The sequence below is a fragment of the Callorhinus ursinus genome, unplaced genomic scaffold (assembly GCF_003265705.2).
Source record: "Callorhinus ursinus isolate GAN/ISIS: 27379988/994484 unplaced genomic scaffold, GSC_fseal_2.0 scaffold25, whole genome shotgun sequence".
NCBI lineage: Eukaryota > Metazoa > Chordata > Mammalia > Carnivora > Otariidae > Callorhinus > Callorhinus ursinus.
Genome location: NW_027397087.1, coordinates 39866941 through 39884361, shown reverse-complemented (window position 1 = coordinate 39884361; position 17421 = coordinate 39866941). Strand labels below are relative to the sequence as shown.

The 17421-nt window shown below is 38.1% G+C and overlaps 1 protein-coding gene and 1 pseudogene across 19 annotated transcripts in view; one reads left to right on the top strand and one right to left on the bottom strand.

Moving 5' to 3' along the window:
• Positions 1-17421, bottom strand: part of PEAK1 (pseudopodium enriched atypical kinase 1) — a 361282-nt gene that overhangs the window by 197966 nt on the left and 145895 nt on the right. Inside the window, exon 1 of one of the 19 annotated variants that reach the window (XM_073877416.1) lies at positions 11808-11905. The exons of the other annotated variants lie outside the window; for them this stretch is intronic. The gene's annotated coding sequence lies outside the window, so the exon portion shown is untranslated. Of the gene's footprint in view, positions 1-11807; positions 11906-17421 lie in introns of those variants that run through there. 19 annotated transcript variants of the gene reach the window in all.
• Positions 10964-11326, top strand: LOC141370074 (small ubiquitin-related modifier 2 pseudogene; annotated as a pseudogene).

Sequence of the window (17421 nt, the reverse complement as noted above, 5' to 3'; positions counted from 1 at the left end):
ATAGAAAAGATAAAACTGTCCTTTCAAGAGGTATTAGGTAAAGTCAGAGCTTTCTCCTCATTTCTGTCTTGGGTTTCTCTTTTTCCTTTTCCCCTTAGGGTTCAGCTTTTTTGCATACATTCTCTGGGTTCCCATCAGGACTAGGAGGACCCCTCACATGATAACCCCTAATTCTGACCTTTCACCTGAGCCTCAGACTCCTACATCCTGTTGTTTTTGGATATTTCCACCCGAGTATACCATAGGTAAAAACTCAACATGTTCAAAAGTGAGCTTTTGGTCTCTTCCTAAAATCCATCCCTTCTTTCAGTTCCCTGTTGGGGTTGACAGTGCCACAGCCATTTAGACACACCAAAAGTCTAGCAATAATCACAGTTCACCAATCATCTTAAAGTCTCATTGATTTCTACTCTAAATGCTTTCCAAGTCTACTTTCTCAATTCCATCCCTATCAATAGTAGCCAAATCCAGGACATTATCTCTCAGTATGACCAATTTAGTAATCCAACCAGTCCACTCTTATCCTACCCCAGAATCATTTATTATACTGCTGTCAAAATGCTCACTCTAAAATGAAACTCTTGTCACTGCATGCACCATCATGTCAGACCCTTCCATGGCTATTATCCATAGAATGAAGTCAAAGTTCACCCACAGAAAAAATGGACAGTATGACATTTAAAGTACTCATTGACCTGGCTCATACCTATCTCTTCAGCTTCACTTCATATCTCCCCCTTTATCACACCACAGCCATACTGAATCCCATGTGTTCTCACACTGTTCTCTTTGCCGATAAATCCTTAACACCTTTTGCACGACTTGTTCTCCAAGATTCAGGTCCAGGGTCACTGCCTCTGGGAAGCCTATCCAGACTATACTCCCCTACCCCACCAAGCTCACACATCACTACAACAAGCACACAGGAGACATTTGTTACACTGAACAAAAATAAAACTAAGTGAACTAATGACACAGCAGCAATTAATTTACAAAAATAAAGCCAGTGAGAAGGGAAACTAGTTGGATTTCAGTGTTTCTTTGGAGAAAAGGAAGTCTTGATCTGAAGATCTGAGGAGTAATTGTTCACAGATTGTTGGAAGAGAGGAAATAAAAGCATTTGAGTAAAAGAGAGATGGAAATGAATACATTTAGAGGAGAAATGTGTATAGTAAGGCTGGAGGGATAGTAAACAGCAAATACAAACTCATAAATGTTGCCATCATCATAAAGAGGTTTAGGGACCACAACCAATAAATCACCAGACTTTTCAAATAATTTTCTCTGAAACTATGTGGTATAGTTGCCATTTACAGACACTACCTTACATTTCCATTAGAGAGATATTAGTTTAGAAGATATTTTCATCTTTAGTTAATCCCTTGCAATCTTATAGATTTAAGAAAGTACTTCTACTTAATTCACATGTACTGAAAAACTTTACATAAAATCCTGAAGTTATTATATATCTTTATGTTGCATGACAGTTTGCTGAATTGGAATAAGGAGACTCTTTCAGGTAGGTCAAGGGCTAGTCAACCTTATCAAATAATCTTTATTATTAGAACACTAGATTATTCTAAGTCAGAAGAAGAAAGTGAAAATATAGTAAGCTTAATATTCAAGTCACAGAGGAATTAAACTATAAATATTTTGTTCTCTGAATGCAGAGTAATTAAAGAATATCAATCCTGAAACTTAAATACACTAGTCATAATGCAGACAACGTACAGATCTATGAGGTATTCCCATATAAAGAGTGAAGATTAAGGTCATCTACCAAGAATAAAAAAAGGAAAAAAGTTTTGTTATCTCTGAACTACACTTAATGACGAAATCTACTGCTTGCAGTAAAGAGAGAAAACATTCACTCTAATACATTAGCTAGAAGACCACACAATTAGTCAAAAGGGAATCAAGTTAGAAGCTTAAGCAGCACAAGTAAATCAGCCATCCCAAACTGAAGCATCTCTAAATGGAGTTCTGTATCATTTTTATTTTATATATTTAACTATATTGCTGCATAAGACAACAACAACCCAGGGCATATCTCCGATATCAAAAAGAAAGGTGATTAGAAAACAGATATATGCTGACAAAGCACAGATGCACTTTGAAGCATAAAAGTCATTTGCATGGAGTTGTATGTCTTCTTGTCCTTGACTCTGTAAATACCAATTCCCTGCTTTCAGGTTTGCAGACAGTACAAAGTGAGATATAATGCTGAATGTTAATTTTCAACATAACACCGATGTCATGTCAGAAGATATGGGTAATTCTCACTCTCGCATAATACCTGTCATTTTAAAATACCCCCACTGATATGAACCAACGTTTATGATGAAAGGTGAAAAAATCCTTTTGAGCTGTTGTATTCAGGTAAATTGACAGATATGAACACACAAACACTAGTCTTCGATTATGAAATCCCCTCACACATAAACACCATTGTAAAATGAATTTCTCTAAGAGGGACTGAAAATGTTACAAGCTTGCTAAAGAGAATAACACCAAACTATAAAAGAAACTGGCAGCCCAAGAATATGATGTTGACAACCATGTTATGCTCAAGTGTGCTGTAGATGGTCATTTAGATGCTGTCATCCAATGTCATTTGAATTTCTTCAAAACTCCATTTTATGAAAAACCCACTGGCTTAGGGAAGGAATATAGAATCATCTATCTGATCTAAAACAGCAAACTGTTTTTGTCTGATACATATTTATCTTTCAACAAGAAAAGAGAGTTATATATTTCTTGTGACCATATCTTAACCATATATTGGGGCTAATGTCTGCACTGTACAAATGTAAGAACTGTTCATAATAGAGTAGCAGATTTTATATACATACATAGTCCATTCTCACTATTGTGGTAGTTACATTCTATACAGTTAACATAAACACTGCATCAGTGAATACTGTACTTCTACTGCTTCTAGGAAATGGGAAATACAGGGTTAGCCTCTGATTACAACATTTTCATCAATTGATCAATACATAAAGTTTATTTTATGTGTATTTCTGTTTAAAAACACATTTATATTGTTCATTCATTAAAATCGAACTCAACAGTGTAATTCATGACTGACCGAAGTTTATCTAACATAAATACTGTCACCATAAGGCACATCGGAACTATGTTGTATTTAGAAATACTACACAACACTTCAGCATATTTGTAGAACATGTTAAACAGCATAATCACCTCCAAAAAGGCACAAAAATATGAAAAATGTGGCACTAAGGAGATGGAGAAAAGTACATTAGTTTATAGTATGAGAGTTAAAACAAGAAGGCAAATGTAACCTTATTCAACCTCAGCTGAGAATGTGCACATCAGGCAACTCACTTTTTTAAATTAATCCCTATACCCAATGTGGGGATTGAATTCATAACCCCGAGATCAAGAGTCACATGTTGCACCAACTGAGCCAGCCAGACACCCCCATGCAACTCATTTTTTCAACACTCTGAGTATGTCTACAAATGATTGTGAAAGCACCACCTTATTGATTTGGGGGTTGCAAATAAATTTTAGCAAGTAGGTGAATTTGCAAAAATGAAAGCCATGAATGATGAGGATCAACTCTGTGTGTATCCCTGTGTGTATGAATATATGAATGTATTTTTATACACACACACACACACACACACACGACATGTGACATATGACTATCTGACAGGAAAGACAAGTTGTGGGATTCTCCAGTATGAGACTCTCCTAAAGTCCATTTCTATATTTCCACTTGGCATACTGGATACCTCTACCTGAATGTACTATGAGCACTTCAAACTTAACACACCAAGCTCATCTTCTATGCTTACCCCAAACCTGCCTTCTGGTACATTACTACTCAAGTCACTGTGACTGACTCCTTTCTCCACATCTTACCCAGGCACCAAATCATGTTTATTCATCCTCTGAAGTATCTCTTAAAGTTTATCTCTCCCCTGCCCAAGCCCACTACAGTTATCATTAAATGCCTTTCTATCATTTGGACCATTGGCACAGTTTTATCATCTTTCTCTATTCTCGACTCCAAAATCACAGGCTGCATTACTGCCAGTGTTAGTTTTCTAAGACGTAATTATACTTTCACTTCCTGGTACCTATGTGATGAGCTTCAAATTTCTTGGTTATGATTTGGCACCAAATAGTCATTTTATATTCATCTACTGTCATTCATCTCTGATAAACTCTATAGCCACAGTAATCTATTTCCCATTCTTTTGAATATATCATGCCTTTTAAAGACCCTTTATACATGTTAGAAATGCCACTAGCAATGCTCTTTCTTCCATTCTTTACTTGCCCTTAAAGCCTCTGCTTATGTCACCTCCTTTATGAAAACTTTTCTGATGAGCCTTTACCTCCACTTCAAGCCAAGTTAGTCACTATATTCCCTGTACTTCCATATTTTCACATAATTCTATTACAAAATTCCTTGAGTTCTAATTATTAAGGAAGTACAAGAATGTGCAAGTTTGGCCAAATACTGATTGCTACTGCAGCTGGGTAATGCAGATTCATTAAACTACCGCCTATTTTAGTGTGTATGCTAAATTTCCATAAAAACAAAGTAAAAAAAGTCAAGAGACCGAGACAGAAAGAGAGAGAAAATATGTGACTACAGGTAATTGAAAATCGGACTTATGTGTAACTTAAGCAAATATGGCATTAACTTTTTTCCCCCCACACAATAAGTCCAGAGGTACTAGTCTAGGGTCATTACAGAGGCTCAAGGTCATCAAAGACTCATCAAAGTCTCTTTCTTTTTGCTCCATTAAGTGTGTTGATTTGTTGCTTCAAAGCCACTTGCAGTAGATGGAGGCATTATCTCTATATTCAAGGCTGGAAGAAAGATAGTGCAAGTCAGACCTTTACCTCTTTAATAGGAAAAATAAGTGTTTTCTCAGTGCCCTCAGCAAATTTAGCTTGTAATACATTGTCCACAAGCTGTTCAGTCATCCAACAGTGCCTTGATGGCCTGATTCCCCCGCTTTGAAGGCAGAGACTATTTTTGTACTTTAGTAAGCAATCTAGTACCTAGCATATAGAGGTACTTTGTATCTAATGAATATACGAATCTAATAAAGGAAAATTATAGTATGCATAACACAAGAACTCTACTAATTTTCTTTTTAAAAATAATAATAATAAAAGTGCTCTGAAAATTGCCAATGCTGTGCAAATAAGGAACTACTAGTATTACAGTAGTTTGACATGTACTATCATGAGATGTTTTACTGTTCTCTCTGTAGGCGGCCAGGCAGAGGATTAACAAAAAGTCAAGAGACCTGAATTTTTGTCCAGCAAAATAATCTTGATGAAACTCAATTTACTTAAAGATAATGTTTATTTATCTGCCAGGGTTGTTCTGAGGATAAGGGAAATATAAACGATATGAAAGTACAGTGAAATGTATAAAACAGTACAAACACATGCATTATAAATGCAATAGTTCTATTACGTGTTGAGAGGAAACTTACAGTTCTTATGTAGTACGCATAAAGATATATACCATCTGGCACATCAATAATATGGATTAAAAATTAAACACTATTAGTATCTAGTATGGATGCTGAACGTGGTTAGATGTGTTTTTGGATTTGGCCCTTTCGTGACTATGGGGAAGTAAACTAACCAGACCTCACATTTACACTTCACTAAGGAAAAAATGCTTTATAAAATAAAATAAGTGTCTTGATGCAATTATATAATATCCACAAACTGAAAAGTAAGATATGATAAACAAACTGGTTAATACAGAATAGTTGACATCAAATCCCAATTCATCAACTAATAACTACTACCAATAAATGAACAGTATGAAAGTAGGCCAAGGTCCTAAGTTAAATCAAGTGAGAAATAAGAGTAGAAGCACTGAATATTAATTTTCCTCTGACTTTAATAACCTTGATTAAGCTTATAAAGAATACTCTTCAGGGTGACCTTATGGCTCATACATATAGGCAACACTGGGGGTCAGAAATATTTCTGATAAATGGTAACTTCAATGGCCTGTTTTCTAAATTTTTAATAAGTTGTCTATTTCCTAACCTATAAGAATGTTATAACAAGCATTACATATATACAACAAAAAACAGTAACCAATACTAAGGAAGAGAAAAATGACAGTTCTAAATCAAGAGAATCTCTACAGAATATTATATGCATCTGGGCACTTGGGTGGCTCAGTTGTTAGGCATCTGCCTTGGGCTCGGGTCATGGTCCCAGGGTCCTGGGACTCCCTGCTCAGTGGGAAGCCTGCTTCTCCCTCTCCAACTCCCCCTGCTTGTGTTCCCTCTCTCACTGTGTCTCTCTCTGTGAAATAAATAAAATCTTTAAAAAAAAACAACATTTTATGCATCCTCACTTTTATTGGATTTGGAGACAATAGCTGCTTTGAAGAAAAACATGGTCTTCTGTCAAGTATGTTTAATTAATTCTCACTTCTCAAACATTCAGATACCTTAACCTTATTATTAAAGATTTACCATTCCCTAATTCATTTAAGCAGAAACTAGTCTCCGTGTAGGTTACCATGTAATTACTAATACTGAAAACTGACTCATCTTAATACAAAAAACTGCATCAAGATTGTAGGCCAGTAAATTCCAGCAGAGCACTGTATAAAAGCATCAGTAGGTCATAAGCAGAACTGAAAAATTTCAATAGGGGATCAGACTTATCTTACAGTTATTTCTTTTTTATTGTTATGTTAATCACCATATATTACATCATTAGTTTTTGATGTAGTGTTCCATGATTCATTGTTTATGCATAACACCCAGTGCCCCACACAGAACGTGCCCTCTTTAATACCCATCACCAGGCTAACCCATCCCTTCACCCTCCTCCCCTCTAGGACCCTCAGTTTGTTTTTCAGAGTTCATCGTCTCTTGTGGTTCATCTCCCCCTCCGATTCCCCCCCCTTCATTCTTCCCCTCCTGCTATCTTCTTCTTTTTTTTAACATATATTGCATTATTTGTTTCAGAGGTACAGATCTGTGATTCAACAGTCTTGCACAATTCACAGCGCTCACCATAGCACATACCATCCCCAATGTCTATCACCCAGCCACCCCATGCCTCCCACACCCCACCACTCCAGCAGCCCTCAGTTTGTTTCCTGAGATTAAGAATTCCTCCTATCAGTGAGGTCATATGATACATGTCTTTCTCTGATTGACTTATTTCACTCAGCATAACACCCTCCAGTTCCAACCACGTTGTTGCAAATGGCAAGATCTCATTCCTTTTGATGGCTGCATAATATTCCATTGTGTGTGTGTGTGTGTATGTGTGTATATACACCACATCTTCTTTATCCATTCATCTGTCGATGGACATCTTAGTTCTTTCCACAGTTTGGCTATTGTGGACATTGCTGCTATAAACACTGGCGTGCATGTATCCCTTCGGATCCCTACATTTGTATCTTTGGGGTAAATACCCAGTAGATCTTACAGTTATTTCTACAGGAGGAACCTCCATTTCATAAGAAACCAAAATGTTAGAATAGTAAGAATGAATGTATGCTTTATAGCTGTATCCACCTAGTTTCAAATGTATCAATTTTTGTTTTTAAATGGGAAGAAACAATGTTTCTCTTCCTGTTTTATCTGCATACATAGCTTTATCAGCTAAAACTTCAACAGTGAATATTTTTCCTACAAAGAATTTGGCATACCTGCAATAAACAATAGATTATTTGTTAATGCGTGTAAAAATAAAAGTTGTGAGTGATATAATTACAATGAGGAGCTATTTTAAATATTTAACTTTTCAGATGGAGGAGGAAGTATATTAACTTAAAGATTCATTGGTTTTTAAAACATTCATGATTTTGTCTCATTAAAAACTAGAGAGGATATTATATATTAATAAAAGATTCAATACAGCAGAAGATATAACAATTATGCACATTTACACACCTACTGACAGATCATCAAAACATACGAAGCAAAAACTGACAAAATTGAAGGCAGAGGGCACCTGGGTGGCTCAGTCTGTTAAGCGTCTGCCTTCAGCTCAAGTGATGATCTCAGGGTCTTGGTATCAAGCCCGGAGTCCAGGCTCCCTGCTCAGTGGGGAGTCTGCTTCTCCCTCTCCCTCTGCCCTTACCCCACCCCCTGCTCATGTGCTCTCTCTTAAACAAATAAATATCTTTTAAAAAAAAAGCTGAAGGAAGAAATAAACAGTTCTACAATAAGAGTTAGAGATTTCAATATCCCACTCACAATAACGGATAAAACAACCAGATAGAAGATAAGAAATAGAAGACTAAACATAATAAACCAACTAGACCCAAAAGAGATATACAGAACACTCTACCCAACAACAGAGTATATATTCTTCACAGATGCATGTAAGACATTTTCCAGGACAGACCATATGTTCAGTCACTAATTAAGCCTCAACAGATTTAGAAAGATAAATATCATACAAAATATCTTTTCCAACCACAACAGGATAAAGTTAGAAACCAACAACAGAAGTAAAACTGGAAAATTCACAAATTTGTGGAAATTACACTACACACTCTTCAACAACCAATGGATTAAAAAAGAAATCACAAGAGACATTAGAAAATACTTAGAGATGAATGAAAATGAAAATACAACATGCCAAAACTGATGGGATGCAGAGAAAGCAGTGTTAAGGGGAAAATACATAGCTATAATGCTTGCCTTAAAAAAAAAGAAAAGAAAAAGCTCAAATCAGCAACCTAACCCTACAACTTAAGCAACTAAAAAAAGAACAAACTAAACCCAAAGACAGCAGAAGGGAGGAAATAATAAAGATTAGAGCAGAGATAAATGAAATAGAGAACAGAAAAACCATAGAGGAAAATCAATGAAACCAGAAATTGATTCTTTGAAAAGATCAACAAAATGACAAATCTTTAGCTAGACAGACTAAGAAAAAGAGAGAGAAGACTCAAATTACTAACATCACTCACTAAAATGAAAGTGGAGTCATTACTACCAATTCTCAGGAAATAAGAAGGATTATAAAAAAGTTTGGGGCACCTGAGTGGCTCACAGTCATCTGAGCGTCAGACTCTTGGTTTCGGCTCAGGTCATGATCTTGAAATTGAGCTCCACAGCTGGCTCTGCACTCAGTGCAGAGTCTGCTTGTCCCTCTCCCTCCCCTTTGGCCTCTCCCCCTAGTCTTATGCATGCATGCACATACATGCTCTCTCTCAAATAAATAAAATCTTAAAAAAAATGGAGTTCTATGAACAGCTATACATCAACAAACTGGATAGTCTAGAGGAAATGGACAAATTCCTAGAAACACAAAACCTACCAAGACCAAATCATGAAAACACAGAAGATGTGAATAGACCTATAACTAGTTAGGAGATTAGATTAAATCAGTAATCAAAAATCTCTGAACAAAGAAAAGCCTTTGACCCGGTGGCTTCACATTTAAAGAACTAAAAGTAGTCCTTCTCAAACTTTTCCAAAACACTGAAGAGGAGGAAATATTTCTTAATTCATTCTATGAGGTCAGCATTATCTTGATGTCAAAGGCAGACAATGACACTACAAAAAGGACAAAAAGCCCTGAAATAAACCCTCACATATATTTCACATACATGCAAATCAAAAGTATAATGAGATACCACCTCACATCCAATAGAATGGCTAGTCCAAAAGAGAGAAAGAGGAAAGAAAGAAAGAAAGAAAGAAAGAAAGAAAGAAAGAAAGAAAGAAAGAAAGAAAGAAAGAAAGAAAGAAAGAAAGAAAAAGAAAGAAAGAAAGAAAGAAAGAAAGAAAGAAAGAAAGAGAAAGAAAGAAAGAAAAAGAAAGAAAGAAAGAAAGAAAGAAAGAAAGAAAGAAAGAAAGAAAAAGAAAAGAAAGAAAGAAAGGGGGAGGGAGGGAGGGAGGGAGGGAAAGACAGAAAGACGGTAAGTTCTGGTGAGGCTGTGAAGAAACTGGAACATGTGTACACCGATAGTAGTTAATTTAAAATGGTAATTGCTGCTATGGAAAATAGAATGGTGATTCCTCAAAAATTAAAAATAGAGTTACTATATTACCCAGCAATTTACTTCTGAGTCTATACCCAAAAGAAGTGAAAGCAAGGTCTTGAAGAGACATTTATACAATGCCGTTCACAGCAGCACTACTAACCAATGCTGTGTGACAAAGCACCAGGTAACTATAGCATAGAGAATGCCCCTGGGATATCAATCACTGTCATATTCTGACATCAAAGATAAAAATTCCAGCTTGGTCTAAAGTGACCAAAACTGGACTTAATCAGAAGTAATTAGCTGCAAAAAAAGAAAAAAATGCAAATCTGAAAGGTCCAGCCCATGTTCCACTGTCATTCCCTGTTAGGATATCAAATTGAATTTGGAATAGTTCAGTATGAGTTATTTGCTGAAGTTAGGGCTCAGGATATACCCAGAGCGTGACTGCTCCTTGGAGCAGCTTGACTTGACGGATGCTATGGGCAAGTACTACTGGCATTTGCTGAAAAAAAGGCATATATCCCACAGTAGCTACTTAAAATCAACATTTTTCACTGCTTCAAATAGTAACAGAAGTAAAATATTCTAATTTCAAACTCACTCCAAGCTACAAATCAAAAAATGTATGTTGTTATAAACTTCTATTAGCCTTAGAGTTATGCAATGTGTTACTAACACCTGTGACTGTCTCTTCCTTAAAGCTTGTGTCACTTCAGCTGACATAACAGCTCATCCTCCTTGGAGGACTTCAATCACCCTGTCACACAGTCCCAGTCAAGCAGGTGAAAATATTTGTCACGGGGGATTCTTTTAGTGTAATAAGATGTCTTTATAGCTCTTTAAAATCTGTAGGCACACTTCACGGCAGCCACCTCCTTCTTTTGTAACTCCTGGTGCTGCTTTTGTGCTCTCTTGGTGGAGACCTGGTACCCCTTTTGTGAAGCGACAGCTGGGGAGACTCCGGTACTCACCATGGCCAACCAAAAGCCCAAGGAAGGAGTCAAGACTGAGAACAATGATCATATTGATTTGAAGGTGGTGGGGCAGGATGGTTCTGTGATGCAGTGTAAAACTAACCACTTAGTAAACTAATGATTAAGACCCTTGTGAAGACAGGGTTTGTCAACGGGGCAGATCAGTTTGAGATTTGATGGGCAGCCAATCAATGAAACAGACACACCTGCACAGCTAGAAATGGAGGATAAATACAATTGATGTGTTCCAGCAGCAGACAGGAGGTATTTACTAAAAAGGGAATCTGCTACTTGACTACAGAACTCTGTTCCTCCAGACCAAGAAGGCATTCTCAGTGAGAAAACCACAATTTGGTTCCACCACATCCTGACTACTACAGTATAGTTTTCTCTATTCTTTCGTTTTCCCCATTCCTTATCGTATATAAAGTAACCGTGTATGTGCACAAACATATTATATTTTTTAAAAGATTTTATTTATTTGAGATAGAGAGCACAAGCCAGGGAGGAGGGGTAGAGGGAGAGAGACAAGTAGACTCCCTGCTGAGCAGGGTGCTCAATGTGGGACTTGATCCCAGGACCCCAGGATCATGACCTGAGCCAAAAAGGCAGATACTTAACCGACTGAGCTACCCAGGCGCCCCTCGTATTGCGTTTTTTTAACTAAATGGCCAATGGTATGTTTTGATTGACGTCAAATGGAGATGTGATAGGGAAAGTACTGGTTCTGTGAAAATACCCCCTTTCTCCATTGGTGGCATGTTCATTCAGCTCTCATTTTAGATTCCAGTAAATTAGTTTAACAACAACAACAACAAAACAACTTAAAAATCCTTGCATACCTTGTTCTACTGGAGAATTTTAATGTTTTTCATTTATCATTGTAAAACCCAAGGACGGGGGCGGAGCAAGATGGCGGAGGAGTAGGAGACCTGGATTTTGTCTGGTCTCAGGAATTAAGCTGAATAGGGATCAAACCATTATGAACACCTACGAACTCAACAGGAGATCGAAGATAAGAATAGTAAAAACACTCTGAATAGAAAAGCGACCACTTTCTAGAAGGTAGGACGTGCAGAGACGTGAATCCGAGGCGATATTCAGGAGGATATATGGCGGGGGAGGGGGCACCCGTCGGCCACTTCTGGCAAGTGCTAGAGCCGCGGAGCACAAAATCGGAACGTTTAGAAGTGGGCTCTGCTGACGGACGTCTCTCCAGTGGCTAAGCGGGGGGTGGAACCCTCGCGGGACAGTGTGGTCTCAGGACTCTCAGGGTCACAGAAAGACCGGGGGTGCCTGAGTGTGGCAGAGCTCCCAGGGATCTGAGCGGGGAAGCCAGCTGCAGAGACAGAGCCAAGGCGCGGGCTCTCAGCACGGGGTTGCCATAAACTGTGATCGGCGACACATTCAGGCCACTGCTCCTCCAGCAGGGACCCAACAAGCGGCAGAGCTGGGGAGACTCCCCTTCCTCCCCCGGGAGGAGCGGCACAGGAGCGCACCACAGGGATCTGCTGGGTTTGGAGACTCCACATGGGATGGGGTGCCAGAGATAGAAACACTCGGTCACAGCCCGGGTGAGCACGGAGTGCAGCCAGAGACGAGGGAGACGGGAGTGAATGCTTTTCTCTGGGGGCGCACTGAGGAGCGGGGCCCCGAGTTCTCAGCTCCTCCGGGCAGAGATTGGGAGGCCACCATTTTCACCCTGGTCCTCCAAAGCTGTACCAGAGCTTGCAGGGAAGAAAAGCTCCTGAGAGCAAACCGGAGCAGCTTGCTTAGCCTGGACTCACAAGGGTGGGGCAATTCCGCCTCCGGCAAAGACATCTGGGAACCACGGCAACAGGCCCCTCCTCCAGAAGATCAGCACGAACAGCCAGCAAGCCAACACCAAGTTTACCGATCAAGGAGAATGGGAGAACTCCAGCGCTAGGGGAATACTGCACATAGAATTCATGGCTTTTTTACCATAATTCATTAGTTTTTCAAAGTTAATTTTTTAACTGTATTTTTTGAATTTTTCTTTTTCCCTTTTTCAAACATCTTATCAATCCCCTTTTTAAAAAAACATTTTTTATTTTTCATTTTTAGAGTCATATTTTTATCCCTTCATAGTAGTTACCCTTATTTTTGGCATATATATATAAGTTGTTCTCTCTTTAAAATTTGGAGATACAATTTCTTCTAACAGATCAAAATATACCCTAAATCACTAGTGTATGGCCTTGTTCTATTCTCCTGCCTGATCACATTCTCTCCCTTTTTTTTTTCTTTTTTTTCTTTTCCTTTTTAAATCGTCTTTCTTTTTAAAACACAACTTCTTATCTTATCAATTCCTTTTATAAAATCTTTTAGAATTTTCATCTTTACAGTCATCTGTCATCCCTTCATTGTATCGACCCTTATTTTGTACATATATAAGTCTTTCTTCCTTTAAAATTTTAGCAGGCACTTTCTTCTAACAGACCAAAATATGCCCAAAAGCTAGTGTGTGGCACTGATCTATGCACAGGCCTGATCATATTTGATCATATTCTGTTTTTTTTGTTTTGTTTTGTTCTGTTTTTGTTTGTTTTTATCTTTTTCTTTTTCCTTCTTTTTTTTCCTCTCTTCTTTCTTTCCCTTTCTTGTCCCCTGGTTTCAGGTCTTTTCTGATTTGTATAAAGTATATTTCCTGGAGACATTGTTAACCTGTTAGCATTCTGTTCTCTCATTGATCTGTTATCCTCTGGACAAAATGACAAGACGAAAAAAATCACCTCAGCAAAAAGAACAAGAGGTAGTACCGTCTGCCAGGGACCTACTCAATACTGACATTAGTACGATGTCGGACCTAGGGTTCAGAATCGTGACTTTAAAGATACTAGCTGGGCTTGAAAAAAGTGTGGAAGTTATTAGAGAAACCCCTTCTGGAGAAATAAAAGAACTAAAATCTAACCAAGTCGAAATCAAAAAGGCTATTAATGAGGTGCAATCAAAAATGGGGGCACTAACTGCTAGGATAAATGAGGCAGAAGAGAGATTCAGCGATATAGAAGACCAAATGATGGAAAATAAAGAGGCTGAGAAAAAGAGAGAGAAACAACTACAGGATCATGAGGGCAGAATTCGAGAGATAAGCGATACGATAAGATGAAACAACATTAGAATAATTGGGATCCCAGAAGAAGGAGAGAGAGGGGCAGAAGGTATATGGGAGCAAATTATAGCAGAGAACTTCCCTAATGTGGGGAAGGGAACAGGCATCAAAATCCAGGAGGCACAGAGAACCCCTCTCAAAATCAATAAAAATAGGTCAACACCCCAACAGCTAATAGTAAAACTTACGAATCTCAGAGACAAAGAGAAAATCCTGAGAGCAGCTCGGGAGAAGAGATATGTAACCTACAATGGTAGAAACATTAGATTGGCAACAGACCTATCCACAGAGACCTGGCAGGCCAGAAAGGACTGGCAAGATATCTTCAGAGCACTAAACGAGAAAAATATGCAGCCAGGAATACTATATCCAGATAGGCTATCACTGAAAATGGAGAGATAAAAAGCTTCCAGGACAAACAAAAACTAAAGGAATTTGCAAACACAAAACCAGCCCTCCAAGAAATATTGAAAGGGGTCCTCTAAGAAAAAAGAGAGCCTAAAAGCAGCATAGATCAGAAAGAAACACAGACAATATACAGTCACAGTCACCTTACAGGCAATACAATGGCACTAAATTCGTACCTTTCAATAGTTACCCTGAATGTAAATGGGGTAATGCCCCAAACAAAAGACACAGGCTATCAGATTGTATTAAAAAACAAGACCCATCCATATGCTGTCTGCAAGAGACTCATTTTAGACCCAAAGACACCCCCAGATTGAAAGTGAGGGGGTGGAAAACCATTTACCATGCTAATGGACACCAAAAGAAAGCTGGGGTGGCAATCCTTATATCAGACAAACTAGATTTTAAAACAAAGACTGTAATAAGAGATGAGGAAGGACACTATATCCTACTTAAAGGGTCTATCCAACAAGAAGATCTAACAATTGTAAATATCTATGCCGCGAAAATGGGAGCAACCAATTATATAAGGCAATTAATAACAAAAGTAAAGAAACACATTGACAACAATACAATAATAGTGGGGGACTTTAACACCCCCCTGACTGAAATGGACAGATCATCTAAGCAAAAGATCAACAAGGAAATAAAGATTTTAAATGAAACACTGGACCAAATGGACTTTATAGACATATTCAGAACATTCTATCCCAAAGCAACGGAATACACATTCTTCTCTAGTGCCCATGGAACATTCTCCAGAATTGATCACATCCTAGGTCACAAATCAGGTCTCAACCGATACCAAAAGATGGGATTATTCCCTGCATGTTTTCAGACCACAATGCTTTGAAACTAGAACTCATTCACAAGAGGAAAGTCGGAAAGAACTCAAATACAGGGAGGCTAGAGAGCATCCTACTAAAGAATGAATGGGTCAACCAGGAAATTAAAGAAGAATTAAAAAAATTCATGGAAACCAATGAAAATGAAACACAACTGTTCAAAATCTTTGGGATACAGCAAAGGCAGTCCTGAGAGGAAAGTATATAGCAATACAAGCCTTTCTCAAGAAACAAGAAAGGTCTCAAATACACAACCTAACCCTACACTTAAAGGAGCTGGAGAAAGAATAGGAAATAAAGCCTAAACCCAGCAGGAGAAGAGAAATCATAAAGATCAGAGCAGAAATCAATGAACTAGAAACCAAAAGAACAGTAGAACAGATCAACGAAACGAGGAGCTGGTTCTTTGAAAGAATTAACACGATTGATAAACCCCTGGCCAGACTTATCAAAAAGAAAAGAGAAATGACCCAAATCAACAAAATCATGAATGAAAGAGGAGAGATCACAACCAACACCAAAGAAATACAATTATAAGAACATATTATGAGCAACTCTATGCCAGCAAATTAGATAACCTGGAAGAAATGGGTGCATTCCTAGAGATGTATCAACTACCAAAATTGAACCAGGAAGAAATAGAAAACCTGAACAGACCTATAACCACTAAGGAAATTGAAGCAGTCATCAAAAATCTCCCAACAAATAAAAGCCCAGGGCCAGATGGCTTCCCAGGGGAATTCTATCAGACATTTAAAGAAGAATTAATACCTATTCTCCTGAAACTGTTCCAAAAAATAGAAATGGAAGGAAAACTTCCGAACTCATTTTATGAGGCCAGCATTACCTTGATCCCAAAACCAAAGACCCCATCCAAAAGGAGAATTACAGACCAATATCCTTGATGAACATGGATGCAAAAATTCTCACCAAAATACTAGCCAATAGGATCCAACATTACATTAAAAGGATTATTCACCACGACCAAGTGGGATTTATCCCTGGGCTGCAAGGCTGGTTCAACATCCGCAAATCAATCAACGTGAGACAATACATTAACAAAAGAAAGAACAAGAATCATATGATCCTCTCAATAGATGCAGAAAAAGCATATGACAAAGTACAGCATCCTTTCTTGATCAAAACTCTTCAGAGTATAGGGATAGAGGGTACATACCTCAATATCATAAAAGCCATCTATGAAAAACCTACAGAGAATATCATTCTCAAAGGGGAAAAGCTGAGAGCTTTTCCCCTAAGGTCAGGAATGCGGCAGGGATGTCCACTCTCACCACTGCTATTCAACATACATAGTATTAGAAGTCCTAACCACAGCAATCAGACAACAAAAAGAAATCAAAGGCATCCAAATCGGCAAAGAGGAAGTCAAACTCTCACTCTTGCAGATGATATGATACTGTATGTGGAAAACACAAAAGACTCCACCCCAAAACTGCTAGAACTCATACAGGAATTCAGTCAAGTAGCAGGATATAAAATCAATGCACAGAAATCAGTGGCATTCCTATACACCAACAACAAGACAGAAGAGAGACAAATCAATGAGTCGATCCCATTTACAATTGCACCCAAAACCATAAGATAACTAGGAATAAATTTAACCAAAGAGGCAAAGGATCTGTACTCAGAAAACTATAAAATACTCAGGAAAGAAATTGAAGAAGACACAAAGAAATGGAAAAACGTTCCATGCTCATGGATTGGAAGAACAAACATTGTGAAGATGTCAGTGCCACCTAGAGCAATCTACACATTCAATGCAATCCCCATCAAAATACCATCCACCTTTTCCAAAGAAATGGAACAAATAATCCTAAAATGTGTATGGAACCAGAAGAGACCCCGAATAGCCAGAGGAACGTTGAAAAAGAAAAGCAAAGCTGTCGGCATCACAATTCCGGACTTCCAGCTCTATTACAAAGCTGTCATCATCAAGACAGTATGGTACTAGCACAAAAACAGACACATAGATCAATGGAACAGAATCGAGAGCCCAGAAATGGACCCTCAACTCTATGGTCAACTCATCTTTGACAAAGCAGGAAAGAA